We start from the raw sequence: 20,704 nt of genomic DNA on the forward strand, positions 1-20,704 counted from the left end.
TGGGCAGGACAAGAGCAGTCGGGCTACGGGCCCGAGCTCTACACCCAGCTGCCCGGCCAGAACGCCGCCGCCGTCTGATCGTGCCACCAAGCCGCCTGCTTTACCTGTCAGCCAGAGCTGGCCAGCTCCGGTCGCCCGGTCAGCCAACTTACACCACGACCTTTGGTGAGACCAGCGCCACTCCGTTCGCCAGCTTGTCACCGCGTCGCCGCGTCGAGACTGTTGTGCGTCCCTGCTGTGGTGGCAAGCCCAGACCCGCGCACTAGTTAACCTCATGCAAGCCCCATGTGTGTTCCTTTCCGCAATATCCGCTTGAGTGTTTATTTTAAGCATGCTTTCTCTTTCCATCTATTTACTTTATGCCTCTTTTTAGTTTGATTAAACGTCTTTGTGTGTGTGTTCGAAACGAGCGATTTTGTCCTCAATTGGGTTCTCAGAGGCTCCGCCTAAGAGAACCGTCAGAAACTTTTCAGTGCACGAACCTTTGTCCCCATATTAGGGTCATCACAGTCCTGCAGTAAGGGTTATAATACCGAGAAAATAAACGAAGTGCTTGTGTCTAAATTCACTGGAAGCAACAAAAAATACAGGCCCGTTTCTCTACGCGGATTATTCGCTGAAGTACTTGCGCTTCTTTTAGTGAAATAGCGAATTCAGTAGAATATTTCATTGCACTGCAGAGCTGTGAACAATAAAAACAAGTTCCCGTTACTCTTAGTGAATCACTCTTGTAGAACCTCGCATATAATTTTCCACAAAAGGCTAGCTTGCACAACTTCCGGAGGATTGCAAAGGAAATGAAATAACAACATCACCCTCATGCTGGAAGGACCAGATGTTCTGCTATTACCGCACACACAATACTAAAATTTGAATTCGTTTTTTAGAGCCAGAAGGAGCACAATGGTGTTTTCGAGAGCACTCATCTGAATGTACATTTAATAATAGGTCGCTGATGTATTAACCGGCTCCATCACCTGACTTACAATTTTGCGGTTCATTTTTTTTTTTTTTTGCAGCGTAGAGAACAATGAGAATTTTTTATTGTTGCAGGCTTATGGCGTGAGACGGAAATATACAGGCATCCCACTATTGTCGCCAATTTCGTGGTGAAGCCATAGCCACTCATTTAACTAGAATTTGAGGAGCATTTCAAGCCTCAAACAAATATCTTCTCCGCCATCTGATCTGAAAACCTCTATGTATGCACAGATATAGCACAGCATATATAAAGGTGCGGCAACACGTGAATGTCACTGCAGCCATGGCGATCATCGTTCAAATATCAATGCTTTGTTTGTTGCTTCTCTCGGTGTCCTGCATCTCAGGAAGTGATGCTGCTGAAGGTATGTAGAACTTCCCTACTCTATCATTTGTATTGTGGAGAAAAAGGTTAGCTAAGAAGCCCGAAAAAGTGGGCCCCTCGGTTGACTCCCCCTTTTTCTCGTTCATTACGTAACGATGGGTCTGAAATCCGGGAATATTGATGCCTTCAGGTAGCATGTGTTTGTTAATTGACCAGTTGCCTTCATCCAAATGATCACGTACTCGTGACACCTGCGGAAGAAAGGATGTTCCACATCCACCGCCAAGGTTTGTGAGTGGTGGCTATGCGAAAAATTTCCAGTGGTTCTAGTAGGCACCATAAATACCTCAGAAAGTGAATCGGCAAACCGTGCCGTGGTAGCTCCGTTGGTAGAGCATCGCACGCGTAATGCGAAAGACGTGGGGGGTTGTTCCCCACCTGCGGCAAGTTGTTTTTTTATACACATTCATTTCCAGTATTATCCGTTTGTTTATTTCATTTACTAAGCACTAATATTTCCCCCTTTGCTTTCCTTGATCTCTTTGCTTGTTAGCTTCTCATGAAATTGTAAAAATCTCGGGCCTCTCGGTTGACCGCTTTTCTTCTCCTTCATGACCGAATAAGAGCATTTTTTCCCTTTCATTTTCAGTACCTCCAGGGAGGATTCCTCTTAAATGTAAGTGTTTTAGGAATATCATTTACACAAGGACAAGGTATACCTAATTTCTACTGCATAACCTACTTTTCCAAACTGGCCCTTTCTTAACATTGAGATTCATTTCTACGTGTTGTGTTATGGGAAAGATTTACGTGGCTAGTATGGTAGTTTAAAAAATTTTTTCTAACACTAATTTCTCCAAAATCTGCATAGTAGCCAAACAGATATGTGAGCGTGGTTGAGGTTTGTGTGGTGTTGTACTCACGGTTTAGTGACGGTGATGCATGACGCAGTGTCAAAACAGTCTTACAAGTTGGACTCTTTGTTGGGCGAACTTGTGCACCGAAAGACAAGTAACCCACGAGCACTTCGATAGCGGCGAGCAAAGTCAACGTTCAAGGAAAATCTGATCTGTGGGTCATGCTGGTAAGCTGTGATGCATTCCTCTTCGAAAGTTGTAGGATAATCACTGGTACTCGAGTGCCTTCCAGAACCTACTGCGCAATCCACGTCGTAGATGGAATCAGATTATTTAGTGTTCGGCGAGAGCGTAGACAACAGACAGAATCAATGATAACACTGGAGCAGATCCATATCCTGCAGGCGCATCTCGCGCTGAGCGATAACGTTTAACATTCGTTAGCCGGTGAAAAGTTGTCACCGGTGAAACATAATATAGGTACGTGTGTCAAGATACTGCTCAATAAATTTTTCTAGGTCAAGTCTGTACTTGAGGAATGACACGAAATTGTAGCTTGAAAAGGCCCAAAATAAAGATTCACATGTCGTTCGGCTATCACCCCTGTGGTGGAAACCATCCTTCAGAAGCATATTGTCATGGTGAGCGACAGATACTAGCAGGATTGTCGGAAAGAGTCGCAGCAGGTGCTATGTTACCACAAGATGAACCACAACCACAGGAAGGTGGCGAAAATGTAGTGGTTACCTGATGTGCTTTCCACCCCGAACAAACTATCTAGCTTATGCCCTCGAATCATGGGGATGTGCCGCGCAAACGTGTAACGTCATGTACGCAAAACGCTGCGTGCACTCTTCCTTGGCAGTGTTCTACCAGGTGCCGTTATTTGAGGTAAATATTGAGCCGGACAGACCGACCTTTGTGTGAACTATAGCATGGTGGATCGCGCCCTAATTAAAAAGAATGGTATGAGCGCACGTCCTTCTGCGCATATCGGGTCTTGCTGCTGTGATCCAAATTTTTCTGAGGTGACAATTTTGAGTAGCAGTAGAGATAAAACCGCGTGGCAACTGCTCTATCAAATTCATATTATTCATAACAGATCAATTAGCACATTACATCAAGTTAGTTTTACTGTAGAAGATATAACTGAAAGGGATCGAACATACAGGGGCAAAGCATTGGCTGAAAAATGTATTATTAATAATTAGTGTTTTATGGCGCAAGGGCTACAACGGCCAAAGAGCGCCAGCAACAATGTTTAATAGCGCGGCAGAAAGTTATAAACATGTCAGCGGGTATAATGGGTTGCAATGCCTGTGATGTACTGCGGTGGCTGTAAAGGCCTAGGAATTAAAAACATAAGGCTTGCATTTCTTGGGAGAACTTAGGATGATCATGTAAGATTTCAGGTAGCGTAGGGAAGATGAGTTTAAAAGCGGTAAGATATATTCTTCAAAAAGTTCACATCATTAAGATAACTTAACAGCCGGTCGAGGGAAAACATCGGCTCAGCCGATAGGAAAAATGCAGGGTGCATAGGTAAATTGGTGTGGTAACGTTCAGGAAAGTATTTTTTTTCGCGTGGCTTCCATGCCAGGGCATTGTATAAGAACGTGGATGACTGTGAGTTGATTTCCACATCTTATGCTGACCGGTGGATCAGTACCGGTTAGCAAATATGAGTGAGTTGCATGTGTGTGTCCTATCCTCAGTCTCGACATCATTACTTCCTCCTGTCTATGCCGGTGTACAGGTGTTTGGGTAATGTAGGGTTGGATGATGTGAAGTTTGTTATTATTTTCTGTGTCCCAAGCTTCTTACCATGCGCGACGCAGTATTCCTCGAACGACAGGTTTCATATCTGTATATGGTACCTCATCTACATCTATTTGGGGCCTTAGACCTGCTTAGGCCGCATTTGCGTCTGCCGCTTCATCACCAGGTACACTAGTATGGCCAGGTACCCAGCAGATTATAATATGTAGCCCTCTCTTGTAGGCTAAAGTTAAGCTGCTGATGAGTGTTTATCACCGGATTCTTTCTTTCTTTTTTAAGGTGTATTGACCGGACCACACTTAAGGCATCTGTGCTTATTATCGATTGGTTGATCAGTTTTGTTTTATTTATTTAACTGCGAGGAGTATAGCTTGAGCTTCAGCAGTGAAGGTACTTGTGTATTTCTTTAATCTTAAATGGGCAACAAAATCTGGATCAATTGCAGCACATGATGTTGTTTCAGAAGTTTTTGAAGCATCAGTGTAAAATTCTGGACACTTGTACTTACTCTGCAGTGATAAGAAGTGTTGTTTTACAGCTTCTTGGGGTGTATGCTTTTTGTTTGTTTCTGTGAACGAGGAGTTACAATGTATGGTGACTGATTCCCATGGTGTTACTAACTCGTTAGTGTTATGCAGGTGAACGTCCGACTGCAATATGTTGTTTTCTTGACATAGCGACAGTGCTTTCAATGGAAATGGCTTTGCTAATGATGGCTGCTTTGCAAAGAGGGTTTGCGTTTCTGTGCTCTTCAAGATTTTGTAACACGGGTGTTCTCGCTTGGCACTAATCTTCAGTGCGTACATAAAACTACAATACTTACGTTGTCGGTCTACGTTCCACTGATTAGCTTCTACGTGCAAACTTGGAACAGGGCTAGTACGGAATGCCCCTAGGGCTAGTCACATGCCAAGGTTATGTACAGGATCCAGAATCTTTAAAATAGAACGTGAAGCTGATTGGTAAACAATGTTCCCGTAATCGATACGTGTTCTAATCAAACTGTTATACAGCGAGAGCAAGCATTTCTTGTCAGTTCCCCATGACTGGCGTGAAAGAATTTTGAGGATATTCATAGTTTTTAAGCATTTCATTTTTATGTTTTTTATATGTTGCACAAATGAGAGCTTATCATCCACTATAACGCCAAGAAATGTCTGCTCCTTTTTTACACTAAGCACATACCCGTTCATCGTAATATTCGGTTCAGGATGTATGTCTCTTTTCCGTGAAAATAACACGCATGTCGTGTTTTCTTCATTAAATCGAAAGCCATTCTTGTCAGCCCATTTTGAAAGCCTGTTCACTCCCAGGTGAATCTGCCTCTCGCATATGGGCAGATTGCATGATTTAAAACTTATCTGTATATTATCTAGATAGATTGAGTAGAATATAAATGGTGGGAGTGTTTTTGTAGTGTGTTCATTTTAACTAAGAATAGTGTGCAGCGGAGCACTCCTCCTTGTGGTACCCCGTTTTCTTGCACAAAGACTCTCGGCACTGCAGTTCCCACCCTTACTCTGTACTTTCGTTCGGAAAGGTAGCTTTTTATTATGTTAAACATGTTGCCTGACACGCCATACGACGCGAGGTCTTGCAACATGCCGTACCTCCAGGTAGTGTCATAAGCTTTTTGGAGATCAAAAATTACTGATAGACAGTATTTTTTATGAACAAATGCGTCTCGCATATAACTCTCTAGTAGACCTTCTTGGTCTAAAACTGGCTTGGTGGGGATCCAGAATTCCATTGTATTCCAAAAAGTACATTAATCGGTGGTTTGTCATTTTTTCAAGCACCTTACATACACAGCTTGTTTGAGCGATAGGTCTGTAGCTCTGTACACAGGAGGGGTCTTTACCATGCTTTAATATTGGTACTACTATAGCTTCCTTCCAACAGGATGGCAATCGACCACTGCAGAAAATTTTCTTGAACAGGTAAAAGAGGCATTCAACTGTTTCCTCGGGTAGGTGGTTGAGTATCTCATAATTAATATTGTCTATTCCTGGCGCAGAGTTTTTGCAGTTGCGCAAAGCTATTTTTAATTCTTGCCTCGTGAATGGGCAAGTGTACCCATCGCTATGGCATTTTCGGATTAAGAAGGGTATAGACTCAGCTAATTGTTTGTATGCTAGGAACGCTTTTGTGTAATTCGCGCAATTCAATATGTGCTAAAACTGTTCGCCCAAAGAATCTGCTTGCCCTTCTAATGTAGTAGCGCTGTCATTTACCACGGGCAAGGGTTGTATGGTATTCCCCTTCAGCCTTCGATCCCTACTGTACACTTTCTGGCTATCTTCGTATGTGTTTATTGAGCCGATATAATTTCTCCAACTAGCTCTCTTGGCTTCCCTACGAATACGTCTTCCATTTGCTTTTGCACGTTTGAAATTTATAAGATTTTCTTCTGTTGGATATTTGGAAACCGTACGCCGCGCTTTGTTTTCTTCTTTTCGTGCTTGCTTGGACTCTTCATTCCAGCAGGGCTTAGGATTCATTATTTTACCAGAGGTTTGTGGTATCGATTGTTTCGCCGCATGAATAATGTGTTCAGTTATATATGCGGTTATTTCTTCAATGTGAAGCTGCCTTGCGTTTTCAAGGGACATACAAGCGAGCTCTTTGAATTCTGCCCCGTTTGTAGCACTTAGCTTCCATTTTTTTGGATTAACAGGTGGATCATACGTATGTATCGCCTCTAAGAGAACTGGAAAATGGTCGCTTCCAAAGGAGTTTGTGAGAGCTCTCTATTCAAACAATGGCAGAAGTGTTGCAGAACCAACCGCCAGATTTATTGAGGAGAAAATGTTATGTGTAGTGCTATAATAAGTCGGGAACATTTTGTTAAATAGGGATGCTGCAGAGGATAGAAGGAATTTTTCAATTATGCAGCCTCTTGCTTCACAGCGTGAGTTCCCCCAGAGTCCACTATGAGCATTAAAATCACCAACCACAATATACGGCTCAGGAAGCTGGTCTATTAGTTTTTCAAACTCAGTAATGTCGAGCCGCTTGTCTGGTGGAATGTACAAAGAGCATACAGTAACAAGCCTATTAAGCAAAAGAGCTCGTACTGCTACTGCTTCGTAAGGCGTGTTAAGTTAGAGATGTTGGCACGCAGCAGTCTTTGATATTATTATTGCCACGTCACCTGATGCAGCATGCCCATCATCACGGTCTCTACGAAAAATTCCAAACTGAGTTAGAAAGTTCGAGTCACTTGATTTTAAGTGCCTATACGCTTTAAGGCTTATACGTAGATCACAATTCTTTGACGTCATCTAGGTTATGCAAAAGCCCTCTGGCATTCCATTGTAATATCTGAACACCAATTATGACAAAGGTGTTTTTGGGAGTGTTCTGTGTACAGTGATAATGTTATTTTGGTTTTGGTGGAATTATTCGAGGGTATTTTTCCTTTTTTACGTCCCTCAAGCCAGCTGCGCTTTTTTGGTGCCGCTGGCACTAATGTACTTGCGTCAACCTCCATCTCCTTCTCAGAGGCGGTGGAGGTGGGGTCACAAGGCTCTGGGAGACGTGTCTCGGGCCTCGGTTTTTGCACAGTAATGCAGCCCTGTGAGAGCAAGGTCTCCGTGTTGTTGGATTTGGCAGCACTGGGTGCTGCTTCTGTGAAGGCCGAAGAAGTCCCTCATGGTTCACTGCGTGTGACCAGGGCGGGCTTTTTAGGCCGTTGTGAGAGGGCCCCCTACCTTGTCACAGCGGGAAAACTTTCGTTGCGAGGAAATGTAAGTCGCTTTCGCGCTTCAGAGAATATGATGTTTTCATTGATATTAAGGGAAGTAATGTCTTTCTGTTTCTTACAGATTGGGCATGACCATGAGAATGCAGGATGATCCCCTTAACAGTTCGCGCAGTGTGATTCAGCATTACAATTATCGGATGGATGATCGTTAGAACTGCATTTCGCACACGTTAATTTTCCTCTGCATTTCTGAGAGCTATGCCCGAACCTCTGGCATTTGAAACAACGTCTAGGATTGGGGATATAAGGCCTCACACGGATTTTCACATAGCCTGCTTTGACTGAGTCTGGTAGTGTGGTGGAGCCTAATGTTAGGATTGCATGTTTTGTGGGAATTTCGGTGTCATTCCGCCGGATCATGATTCTTTCAACTTTGGTCACGTTTTGTTCTGCGAAACCTTCAGGCAATTCTTCCTTGCTAAGGTTCAGCATGTCTTCATCAGAAATTACCCCACGAACACTGTTCATCGAAAGTTGCGCCGTGACAGTTACTGCTATGTTACCAATGAATTTGAGGTCTGAAAGTTTTTTAAGGTTCTCTTCGTCTTTCAGTTCCAGAAGGATGTCGCCACTAACCATCCTTGTAGCTTTCAATCCTGGGCCTAATGGGTCTCTTGAGCACTTCGAAACTTAGAAGGGAGATAGTTTTCTGGCTGTTATATTGCCGTCACTGTGGATCACATGGTACTTTGCAAAGTTGTCGTAGCTCTTGAAGAAAAATCGTGTGGTTGCTTCGTTGCTCCCGCTTTTTAGAGGACGATCAGTTAGGGAAATACAAGGAGTAGCCATAAACAGTATTTGTCTTCGGCAGCAGCGCCAGCCGCCCACCACCGAGCCCAACATGGGGACGCCACAAGGCTTGTATCTCAAGACTTGCGCACCCCAGCTGTACGCCACCACTATAACCGTACATGGTGTAACCAAGGCTGATTAGCCACACAAGGTTAACCCTCGCCGCCAGGAAATTAGAGTGAAAAAAAGATATGAAATGGAATGGAGAAAAGGAAATCTGCAGAAGAGTGATTATAGGTGGAGAGAGGGACAGGAAAAGGCGACTGCCGATTTTCCCGGGTGGGTCAGTCCGGGGGTGCCGTCTATGTGAAGCAGAGGCCAAAGAGGCGTGTTGTCTCCACCGGGGGGCCTTAAAGGTCCAAACACCCGGCATCGGCTCAACCTCCAGGATCGCCCTTTCCCCAGACACGGCTAAGCCGCGCACGGCTACACGCGGGAGGGTCCAACCCTCTTGTGCTCGGGTACGTGGTGTCGCAATACACCAAACGCCTGCTGACGCAGACGCCCCTGCGGGGGGCTGAGAAATTTAATAATCACCTTACTTCATTGGTAGAGAGCGTCAGTGACACTACTGCACTACATTACATCTCCGCATAAGTAGCTTCATCGGTTTATCTTTCCCCAACAGATTATGAGGTTATGTTTGTTTTCAAAAAACTAAAGAAATGTAAATCGGAAGATATTGATGGTTTGAAGAATGCTCCAATCAGTTTTGTTATATATATATATATATATATATATATATATATATATATATATATATATATATATATATATATATATCCTAGTCGTCCTTTACCATACATTTATAACCTCATTTTAGGCACAGATATTATCCCTCAATGTATGAAGCATGCAAAAGTACAGTTTAGGGTAGAGACAGAAATGATTGGAAAAACTATAGGCCCATATCCATTCTACCATTGTTCTTAAAGCCCACAGAAAAATTAATATTTATAAGATTATCAAATTTCTTTACAAAACACTCGGTAATTGCGCTGGCTCAGCACGGTTTTAGGTCAGGGCTGTCGAGAGAGGTAGCATTGCTGCGACAAATGGAAATTAGGCACTAAGAGGACCGGAAACTTACACTTGGCAAATTCGTTGACTTCTCTAAAGCCTTTGACCCGATAAATCGCAATACCCTTTTACAAAAAATACGTTATTACGGCATTCGAGGCACTGCACTGAATTTATGTAACAGTTATTGGAGCAATAGGTTATAGTGTGTAAGCATAAACAGAGAACAATCACCTTTGCAAAACGTTGTTCAAGGTGTACCTCAAGGTAGTATACTGGGGCCACTACTTTTTATTACTTATGTCAAAGACATTATTAACATAAACCAGACAATTCAATATGTCATATATGCGGATGAGACTTCCTTGTTTTTCGCGGGTGTGGACGTAAATGAACTCATTTCAGTAGCAAACTCGACACTAGGTGACTTGCATGCATGGTCGACCATAAACTCCTTGTACGTCAACTGCTTAAAAACCAAAGCCGTTTTGTTTCGATCGAAGAGAACAACGTACACAGCAACTTCAAAACTATACCTGAACAATGCCGCGATTGATTTTCGTCGACAGCTCAAGCATTGGGAAATATTTTTCACGAGCATATGTTATGGGATTCCCATAATGAAATGGTAAGGAAAAAGCTAAGTAAGGCACTAGGCATGCTTAGGTGATGTCATTCAATTCTGCCGACTACTCAGACGTTAAATATCTATAATCGGCTTTTGCGTTCACACTTACGCTATGGTCTTTTGATTTCGGGCACTGGCATCGTGCAATCTAAGCAAAAATTACCCGCGCTTAAAAAAATGCATTACGTTGTATAGCAAATGCCGAATGTAAGGCACACATATCGTCATTAGTCAATACACTCAAAGTGTTAAGCTTTGATAACATGTATGAACATGTTATAACATGTATATTGTTTATTAGTGTCATTGAAAACTCAATTTAACAATGAAAATAATAATCTTACCTCCATAGCATGCTTGAAGCGCAGCACCTCGTCTCGACCTACTAGACAGAGCGATTATTTGGAGGTTCCTCGATGCCGAACAAACTATGGTTTCCAAATGCTAAAACATTCACTCCCCCACATACTAAATAAATTCAATTTTCATTAGAGTGACTGCGCATTCTTTCGCTACAGGATTTGTCCAATCTGTTTTTACTGACATGATGTATTTCTTGTTGTTTTCTTGGTGCTTGCTGCATTTCTTTTCACGATATTGTAATTTTTTCTGCTCTAGGAGTGGAAATACTTCTGCATTTTCGTTTTTGTATAAATATATTCCATATTTTGCCAAATTCACTATGTATTTATGTGCCTGTTTCCTTGTTTTCATCACTATGAATGTGGCCACTTTTCTGTCTTGTATTGCTTGGATGTGGGGCCAGTCAAGCTGCGTTTATATCGGGGCTTTTTTCCCGCATTCCACACCACACGTTGTAAATTTGCCTCGTGTATGAATATGTAAACATTGAAACGCTGTGGTCAAATAAACTCCTACTCCAACGGCTCATCTCAAACAAGATGGCTTGTCATTTGCTCTTTCCGGTGCCCTGGTGTCGAGAGTGTGTGCGGGCTAGATATGTAGCGAGCATTGCGCCTAAAAAGAAAGACAGTTGTGAGGGTAGCAATGCCTTTCTTTCACCTCTGTTTGTAGCTGTGAATCCATCTTTTCGAGCTGCTTTGCCCTGGAATATTATGTCTTTCAGCGTGGCAATGTGATCTTTCTTCATTTTCGTTTTTTTATAACTATATTCCAAATTGTGCCAAATTCATTATGTATTTATGTGCCTGTTTGCTTGTTTTCATGACCATGAATGCGGTCACTTTTCTGTCTTGTATTGCTGGGATGTAGGGCCAGTCAAGCTGCGTTTACATCCCAGCTTTTTTCCCGCATTCCACACCACATTGTAAATTTGCCTCGTGTATGAATATCTAAACATTGAAACGCTGTGGTCACATAAACTCCAACGGTTTGTCTCAAACAAGATGGCTTGACATTTGCTCTTTCCGGCGCCCTGGTATCGAGAGTGTGTGCGGGCTAGATATGAAGCGAGCATTGCGCCTAAAAAGAAAGACAGTTGAGAGGGTAGCGCTGCCTTTCTTTCACCTCTGTTTGTAGCCGTGAATCCATCTTTTCGAGCTGCTTTCCACTGGAGTAGTATGTCTTTCAGCGTGGCAATGTGATCACCTAACAAAAATATACAGTAGTTATTTGTTTTAGCTTTGAGAAGTCATTAGGCAATTAAACAGGGTAAACAAAAACAAAATGTTTGTTCGACTATGTGTATTGCACTACAAATTATTTACAGAAATCTCAAATCTGCGTACACCAACACCCTATTCACGAGCTAACCGGCACCGTAAGAGTCACCGGCACTCCAGTTTATTTTATGCTGTTTTCCCTATGAAGGCTGGGGAGATCGAGCTGTGCATACATACGCTGATATGTAGAAGGTATTGGCTACTGAGAAGAAGCAGGCCACGTTGACGCATGTTCGCTGCAGCGACACTTTTTTTCTTCGGCCACAGTTTGTACAGCAAAACTCTGTGTATGTGTGAGCTGCCGTCTTTTTAAAATTCTATATTTGTTTATTGATTATAATGGCCTCTAAAACCTAATTCATCGAGTTTGTTTGTACAGCGTTTCCGTATGAAAAAACTAAAGATAAGGTAAGCGACATATTTTCCCGAGCAAAATGACCAAATTGTTTTGTCTGATATTTGCAGTTGTCAACAAGGGCCCTTATCTGAGACGTAAGTTTCAAAATTTCCATTATCTTCCAAGCGTCATTTTTTTTATTTCTTAATGGCAGTGAACTCACGAACTACTAACGTTTTCTCTTTTTTTTAATATGGGATTTTACGTGCCAAAACCACTTCCTAATTATGAGGCACGCCGTAGGGATGGACTCCTAAAATTTCCACCATTTGGGGTTCTTTAAAGGAGTACTGACACAAAAATTTGAAGTCGAGATAACTTGTGAGATCGATTTAGTGGGTAACACACACATCGTGTGTAAAATATCAGCGGCGAATATTGCTTAGAACATATTTAAAATCAATTTTAAAGCACGTGCGCGCAGCCAACCGTAAAACAGAGCACCTCGCGACATTGACATCACCCGGATCTGTAAATAGCCAAGAAAACGCTACGTCATGTGGCTACGTCACGAATTTTCGTTGGCTGCCATACGGCTTTACAGCGGGAGGCACACGGTCCGATCCGGCGTCCGATCCGGCGTCCGACGCGCCGGAACGGCAGCCGCAATCGAGGTGTTTTGCCGTGCCGAAGCGCCGGATCGGACGTCCGGCGTGCGACAAACCGGGCAGATTTTCATCGTCCGACGCGTCCGACAACCGCACCGTCGTCTGGCCGCAGCCAATGACAGCGCGGCTGGCATGTGACGTTCCCTCCACGGAGGCGGCGCTGGCTGGCCGGTTTCTCGCAGTCTTTTTTTTTCCTTGCCTGCTGCAGTTTGCTTCCTACACGAAATAGTTACCAGGTCAGTAAAATTATCTCGACGTGTGCCTGTTATTCAAAGCAACGCCTAGTACACTAGGACTAAGCTTCTGGCGAGATCAGGAGACGCGACGCGAGGGCATTTCGCGGGCAGACAGCACACAGCGACCGTCTGAGCGAGGCTGCTCGCTTTGTTTGCACGTTTGCCCTTCGCAACGATTGCGTCGAGTAAACCAATTGTATTTAATTACGGGCGACCTAAGTGTATAGTGTTAATTGTTTTGGCAAACATAAGCGCTCTTCGACGAGCTCGGGTTGGATCGTAAGCGCCGTCGGCCGCGGCGTCTGCCTAGCTAGGCCTACCGGCCCTATCACTGGCTGTTAGCGGAGTCGTCAGTGGACGACGCGCCGTCGTGAAGTGTTCTGTCACTCGCAGGGGCATAACGTTATTGGCAGTGCTCGCGTAAAGCGACGCAGTGTTGTGCAGAGTTGTTTATATTGCGTTTCTCGACGTGGCTCTGAAGTCAAGCTGGAGGGCTGGATCTGGGCGGAGCTTACGCGCCGCTCAATCTTTCGGATGCACGCACCGTGTGTCCCGAATCATCGTATGCCGCATGCCGGAGCATGCGGCGCCGCACGTCGGATCGGACGCCGAATCGTACCGTGTGTCTCCTGCTTTACACGTGCTTGCCGTCGCCGGCCGCAATATCCGAGTCACTGCTCTCCAGTGGGTCAAATGGAAAGTGATTGGCCACGTCTAATACGGCGGCGACTCCCACATGCAGGAAATCGTCGCAGCTGGACGACGAAAACGAGGACGACGACGACGATGATGGCGAGGACATGGCAAACCACGTGCAGGCGTAGCAGATGACTAGCAACACGAAGCTCGCGTGCCGGCGCGCCGCACGCTGGCTGCGCGGCAGAGCATACGTCATGGCTTTTTGCGAACACGTGACCACTTTGTTTACACTCCCGGTGGACCGTTTCGTTGCTCTCTGAAATCGAAACTTAGACTGGTCGCTACAAAAAAGACTGCAGATAATTACCTGTCGCGCTCTGAAGTAAATGAGGTCTCTTGCCGTGATTACTGGGTCATTAACTACTTATTAAAGCAGAAAAAACCACATGGATTTTTTTTTGTGTCAGTACTCCTTTAACGTGCACCTAACTCTAAGTACATTGTTGTTTTCGCAATTCGCCCCCATCGAAATGCGGCAGCCCTAGCCGGGATTTGATCCTGGGACCTCTAGCTCAGCAGCCCAACACCATAGCTACCTAACGTTACGCATATCGACCTTTTTGGATCCTTAGTCCAACAAAATGCCTCGTCTGCACTTCCAACACTTCTTGCGTGCGATCAGTATACGCTTGTCGGTCGAGTTCAAGACTCTTTGGACGGCGTGGGCAGCACATGTTCGAATTTATTAAACTTGTGTCGTCCTCTATTGTTGCTCTGTGTCTGACATAGACAGCGTTAAAGAATGAATGATTTAATTTTACAGTTATATTCTGTCTCTACTGATTTCCAAGAGAAAGCCGGTCTATAGACGCCTCTACAATTGGCCTAATATTCTCAATATTACTATTTCGAAGGTTTTCGTCATAAACGCGTACGAAGTTTTCGGCATCAACCAAAAAAAAAAGAAAGAATGAACATCCTGCGCCGATTTTTTTTTCGCATAACTCCGTTTGAATCAAATAGCCTAACTGAAAGCTAATGAGTAGAATGCGAAGGAAAAGTTCTGCGTGCAGCTGCAAGACAATTTTCACCCAGACGCCATGAAGACAGCTACGTCTAAACATTATTTAAAATCTTACCAAATCAGGGTGTGCTTTACTCGGCTGCGTGTCTATTTTGCTCTTCATCAGCTTGGAAAAGCCGAAGCGGAATGTGTAGCAGGAGCAAGAAGATGCCACCGTGCTGGTCTCACATTTTATCCTTCATGGTGCGGAATAGAGTAGTGTAAGGAGTGAATAGATTCAGCGATATGTAGTACCACCGGATGGCGTGGTTGGATGTACAAACTCATCCTTCTCGTTGACTATTCGCTCTATTGCTCAAACTGCATATCAGGGAAAATACAGCATTTGTTGCGGTAGCAATTATACAGACATTCTAGACGCATGTGTACCGTCGTCGTCGCAGTCGCCGTGGGTTCCGTATGAAGTCCAAGGGGGATATAATTGTCACCGCGTGCCCTATGCTGTATCTTCGAGTGAATGCGGGCGAGGATGAGCCCGCCAAAGCGTCTCAATCTCTCAATCTCAGGGGCGCGAGCTAGGAAGGCGAGGAGGAAGCGCGCCCTCTTCTATAGCTGGTGAGGCACGAGGCTGTGGCGAGGGAGGGGTTCTTCCCCGGCAGCTGCTGTTTACAGTTCGGCCGTGTGGGAACCGCATTTTGAAATCGCTCTGTGACGTGGCCAAAGTCTGCGCCAGCGCGGGCCTCATCGTCAGAGCGATCGCCCATGTTTGGGGAGCGCGCGTAGTGCCCGTACCTTCGTGTAGGCTGTGCTTTTGACGCTTCTGTCGCGTTAAAGCGAGAGATGCATGAAGACCGATGCGCACGCTGCTGCTGTTGCTGTGTGTGTGGGTGACACCATGCTTGGTAATTTACTTAGTAAGCGAACGTTTACAAATTCCTCCGGCCGTTAAATCTACTATCCCAGCTTCGTATGGGCATCTCCTAATTTGCTATCGCAATCAATGCTTCCCCTCTCGGCCCAAAGTAGGACTTTTTGTTCCGCTCTATGGTTATTTATCAAAGCACTCAACCGGAAATGACAGCTATATTTACATCGTTCTATGGGGCTGTGTCCTTGCTTCACCCCTTCTGTTAACGTAGTAAACAGAAATATCAACCGTCGTGAAAGTATTACCACAAAAAGAAAATAATTAACCACACAATTACAGAAAGTACAAGCGCAATGTCAACACGCAAGACCATACACCTCAAAATACAGTGAAATTTCATTTGGTATCTTATGGTAACGGATTATAACCATATGTAAAGAATAACTAAACAAATGTGCCAAACGTTTAGAAAGAAACTGAGAATGCTAGCCGGTAATGCATGGCGCAATGGACATGAATTTATTTACATTTCTCTGCACATGGGCTTCCTTCAACTTATTTCGTCAACTTACAACTATTTCATATTACTACTATGCTAATCTTGCACGTTTAGGCTGATACACATCACAGCGAATGCTTTGCTTCTAGACGTATCAGTGAACATATTGACAATGTTATTTCATAACGAGGGAATCATTCAGTTCTTGTTTTTTTCAGTGCCACCGGAAATCCTGAAAAAAATAGGTATAAATTTTGAGATTGTTCACTTATATGTCCAAACAAATTTTACATTTTGCGTCTATTACATACCCACTGCTTTAAATCACTAACCCGTTATTAAAGAAACTTCACTTGATGTCTTAGATTAATGAAATACCAAGCTTGTGGGCGTGGTTGATAATACCGAATTCAAATCGCGCACAAGCTTGCTGAAATGTTATAAGCCCTCTACGTCCCACTAAACGAAGTGGTGTACGAAATGGGTAACGAAAATGCCAATGTTGGTGACACTTTTCTAATGGCCCGGTTCTATACTATTACAAAATATTTAAAGAGAAAAGGATCATATCAGCTTTAAAGACAAGCATACCCTTCTAGCAAAACAACATAGACCCAGCGTACTATATTAGGTACACCTGGGTCCATTTTTATTTAACTCTGTATAAATTATTCGAATATCCAATGTAATTTACGCACATACAACGGTAGTGTTTAATAAAAATTAAACTTAAAAATTAGCTTCGCGAAGAAAGCACTAAGCATGATAGAAAAAATTAGGCGGCGCGAACTGCTGCGCTTGCTGTGTCCCGTATTTTCTGATTTTGACGACTAATAGATCAGTGGCCTCATGCTGCTTTGAAAAAAATAGCTGCAGAGCTGTTGCTTTGGCAGACCTTTCTGAGCAAAATGGAATACTAAAAAAAGAAAATGTTTGTTTTTATTTCTTTAAAAAATGGTGCTGTGCTTTTATATACAGGCCGCTGACCAGGTAAATGATGAATGGTTGCCCTGGCAGTCGAAATCGCGCTCTAATTAAGGTAGACTACCTAAGACATTGCGAAACAAAAACAAACCATCTATTTTGTAGTACCTTTTTAACACGAAAGCCGCTTCGGAATTCCTAACTTGCGCCATGAGCTGCCTGAAAATGTCATCACTGGTGTAGTGTATTTAGGCACCAAGGGCGCTATAACGTAAAACTATTCCAAACTTCTCTATTCCAATTCCGTTATCAGACCTCCATGAATGGTCAAAAACTTTTTTCGACCACGCCCACTTCACCTGTCTATCACGCGACGTCACGAAAACCGCGATACCTCCCCATCTGGTATGATGTATACCCACTGATTATGGATGATTTGACAGAAAAAGGAAAAACAGTTATTTCTGATTCGACGCCTTTTCGCCATTAGCCCTCGGCTATTGGTAAAAAGTTTTCGGGCTACACTCACTTCACCTGTTGTCACGCGACGTCACAAAACCGCAAAAACTCACCGCGTCAAAGTGATGTGTACGCGATAAAGATGCATTAATATGCCGAAAAAAACTGAATTTTCTTCGGAATAGTCGCAGGCTGCCCCGTTCCGAAAGGAATAAAAGATGGCTGCCGCCGATCACGGAGACGCTGGCTGCTCGCACCTGCCGGAGAGCATGGGTGTATTTGCGTGTTATAAAACTTCTTGCGTGGCCGTCTAACGTTTTCGAGCACTTTCGGAACGTTTACCGCCTCATTCTGCCAACTCTTCTTTCCTGAGGGTCAGTTATAGCCTCATTCTTGAGCTTCCGTTGCATGCCGCCGTGATTTTCGACCAGCCACCACAAGCTAAGTAAGGGAAAGCCGGCCAATCGCACGCACCGGCACCACCCTCTTCATCCGGCTATCGATTTTCTGTGCACTGACTCTGCCCCAGTGAATTCCTCTCCACTTGAGCGTTCTCGTCGCCTCTTGTCAGCCAATTAGATACGACAAGCCGCTCGGTTCAGGCAATGTTATTCTTTTTTCAAGCAAACAAAAGTGACCTCCTATGAACGAGGAGAGCGTTTGATTGGTCTGTTCCGACAACCCTGCGGGTAACCGCCCGGTGTTTGCGTCAGTGGTTGCGCAAATTTGACGTCAGGAGATTGGAATAGAAACATAATGGAATAGTTTTACGTTATAGGCCCCCAGGATGGCCAAAGCTAAGCTTGGTAGGTGAGAATTTACTTCTGAAACACAACAGGTTACAACCATATTACATAAAATGTCAGAAACAAGCAAGCCAATATTGTCATAGCCTAAAATGTATGATATGTTCGCTACTTCTAGAACCAGGACGGCTCATTCCACGTTAAGGTACGTATTTAGAAAACTCGCATTGAGCTCAAACCATATATTAGGATTACCAATTTGCATCATGCTCTTTAGAAGCGTCAATCTTAATTACTTTCTGCGAGATGTTTTCCTTTGATGGAGAAGTTGCTCGTTTCAGTTCCAAACACGTATCACATGGTAATAACGTTTAAACGTATTCACGCTGACAGTCCGTCTTGCAAGATTATCCCGTATTGGAAAATCCAAATTCGTTTTTCTATCCTATACGAATAATAAAAACTCACAAGTTATACCCATACGCCCGTGTTTATAAGATATATATTCAGCTATTTCCTAGATATTTGTTGGCGACAAAATTAAATGTAGAGTTTCAAGTATTTTTTCATCGATAAAGATATTCTTCTACCACTCCTTATTTAAAACACGGTTTCAAAAAAAGAAAAACAAAATCTGTGCTTCATTTTTCTTTAGCCGCAGTGTTTCCTCTTTTAAAGCGATCATGTTGCACTTACGCGATAAAGACATATTCAAGGTGTCCGAGCTTACTTTAGCCAAAGTATAAAAATAAGTGAATGCCACGCATCTGGTTAGAACCAAAGTAATGTTGTTAGCTGGGGCTTTGAGATACTCAAATTATTTTTTAAATTACATCTGATCAGAAATTTATTCATTAATAATTAATGAACTTCTCAAAGATTATAATTAGATAAAAAGTGTAAATGAGAAAATTGCAGAGAGACATGAAATACTTCCGAAACATCTTTCTGTTTGCCCAGTACTTGCTGCATAAAAGTGATTTTTCCGAGCGTGAAAGAAGCCCGAAAATGCACGAAAAATTACCGTGCGACTGGATGCTCGAGCCACATTGCGTGTGTTCGCGGGCTTGTTTCATGCTCGCAAAAACACATTTATGCAGCACGTATTCACCAACATAAAGCTCTATGGGGAGTTATTCATGTCGCGCTACAGTTTTTTCATTGACACTTTTCATCTACTAATATTATTTGCGTGGAATAAAAAATTAGGACTAATTATGTAATTCTACGGAATGAAAGGACAGTTTGAGTATCTCCAAGCGACGGCAAATAGCATCACTTTTGTTTTAACGGGCTACTTGGAATTCACATATCTTTTAACTTTGGCCAAAGTTAGCTGGGACACCTTGAAAACTGATAATATTTCAGTTGAAATGTACTGTCTTCTTTTTTAATCTTGCAGCAGGCTAGAAATCAAGAAAATGAACAGCCTAGAGGCAGCAGCACCATGTGACACACAATATTTTGAAGATTTGTGCCGCAGTCTGCAACAAACGTGCAAGAATAAAGGTGTCGCTGCATTTACTGCAAACGCTACTGATAATATTCTATGTGCAAGTGTTATCTCGATGCATTTGACACTTTGAAAGTTTGGCTCAAGTTTTTATTCTTCATTTGGCTACAGTTACGGTCAATGCACAACAACACACCTGATTGGTTGGCGCGCGCAGGTGGTTTCAAGCACTATCCGAGGAGCCTATGAGGCGGGCGTTCCAGCTGCGAGTGGCCCCTCCTCACTATAGCATTATCCAGATCAGCATTGCGCGTGGTGACGTCATGCACTAGAGCAGGTGATGGTGGCGTGCGACATATGCGAACACCCCTTTCGCAGCGGAGATCTGTACACAGCTGTAGCGAACGCATGTGACGTCAGCTGAGAAAGGTGGAGGAAGCGAATGGTCGGTGTCCTGAACATTGATATATATACGGTCTTAAACCAGGGGTTTGCTAAGATATCGCCTGCTTTTGGCCTAGATCAAGTCCGTTGATCTGCGAGGACCGGTGCTGCCAACGACCACACTTTTTCAACGTATGCAGCTTAGTGGACACCAAGGTTTAGTTTGCGGGAGTGTGACCACGTGGCGTAGTGACGTTAAACTTTTCAAACTTCCCGCGGTGAGGTTTTATGACGTCACTGCAAGAAAAATGGAAGAATAATAGCTGCCCCTGCGCATTCAACTTCACCTCAAGACATGTCCCACCAGGAGTTATCAGTGTTTTTGATAACGAGTGGCCGATGGTCGGCTAGAAATCACTTGCCATTCAAACAACCGTTAGACGCGACGAAGCAAACGCTGCGGTAATTGATTGCAGGTTTTCCAGAAGCATCCCGAAAGGCTGCCTCGGTATGTTTTTCCTTTTCTTCATATTTTTTAATGGTGCGAAGTCAACGGGCTAGGATAATCGTCTGAAGCACTTCGTGGCAGCTTTAGGTCGGGCCTAACTCCGATGCCGCTGTTACGTTGCCCCTACGACGCGCGGTATAGCCGGCGTGGTTGCAACGGACTCCGGGG

The 20,704-nt window shown here is 43.7% G+C and overlaps 1 long non-coding RNA gene across 2 annotated transcripts; it reads left to right on the top strand.

The window, feature by feature from the left end:
• Positions 1 to 1,049: 1,049 nt before the first annotated feature.
• LOC135914848 (uncharacterized) lies at positions 1,050 to 19,727 on the top strand. Of its 2 annotated transcripts, none has more exons than XR_010568440.2 (6): positions 1,050 to 1,346; positions 1,956 to 1,982; positions 12,257 to 12,283; positions 16,281 to 16,307; positions 18,370 to 18,396; positions 19,594 to 19,727. It is a non-coding gene; the product is annotated as an uncharacterized lncRNA (long non-coding RNA). The 2 variants fall into 2 exon arrangements; XR_011508923.1 differs by having other exon boundaries at positions 19,597 to 19,727.
• The last annotated feature ends 977 nt before the right edge of the window (positions 19,728 to 20,704 follow it).

This window comes from Dermacentor albipictus, chromosome 10 (genome assembly GCF_038994185.2).
Source record: "Dermacentor albipictus isolate Rhodes 1998 colony chromosome 10, USDA_Dalb.pri_finalv2, whole genome shotgun sequence".
Classification (NCBI taxonomy): Eukaryota; Metazoa; Arthropoda; class Arachnida; order Ixodida; family Ixodidae; genus Dermacentor; species Dermacentor albipictus.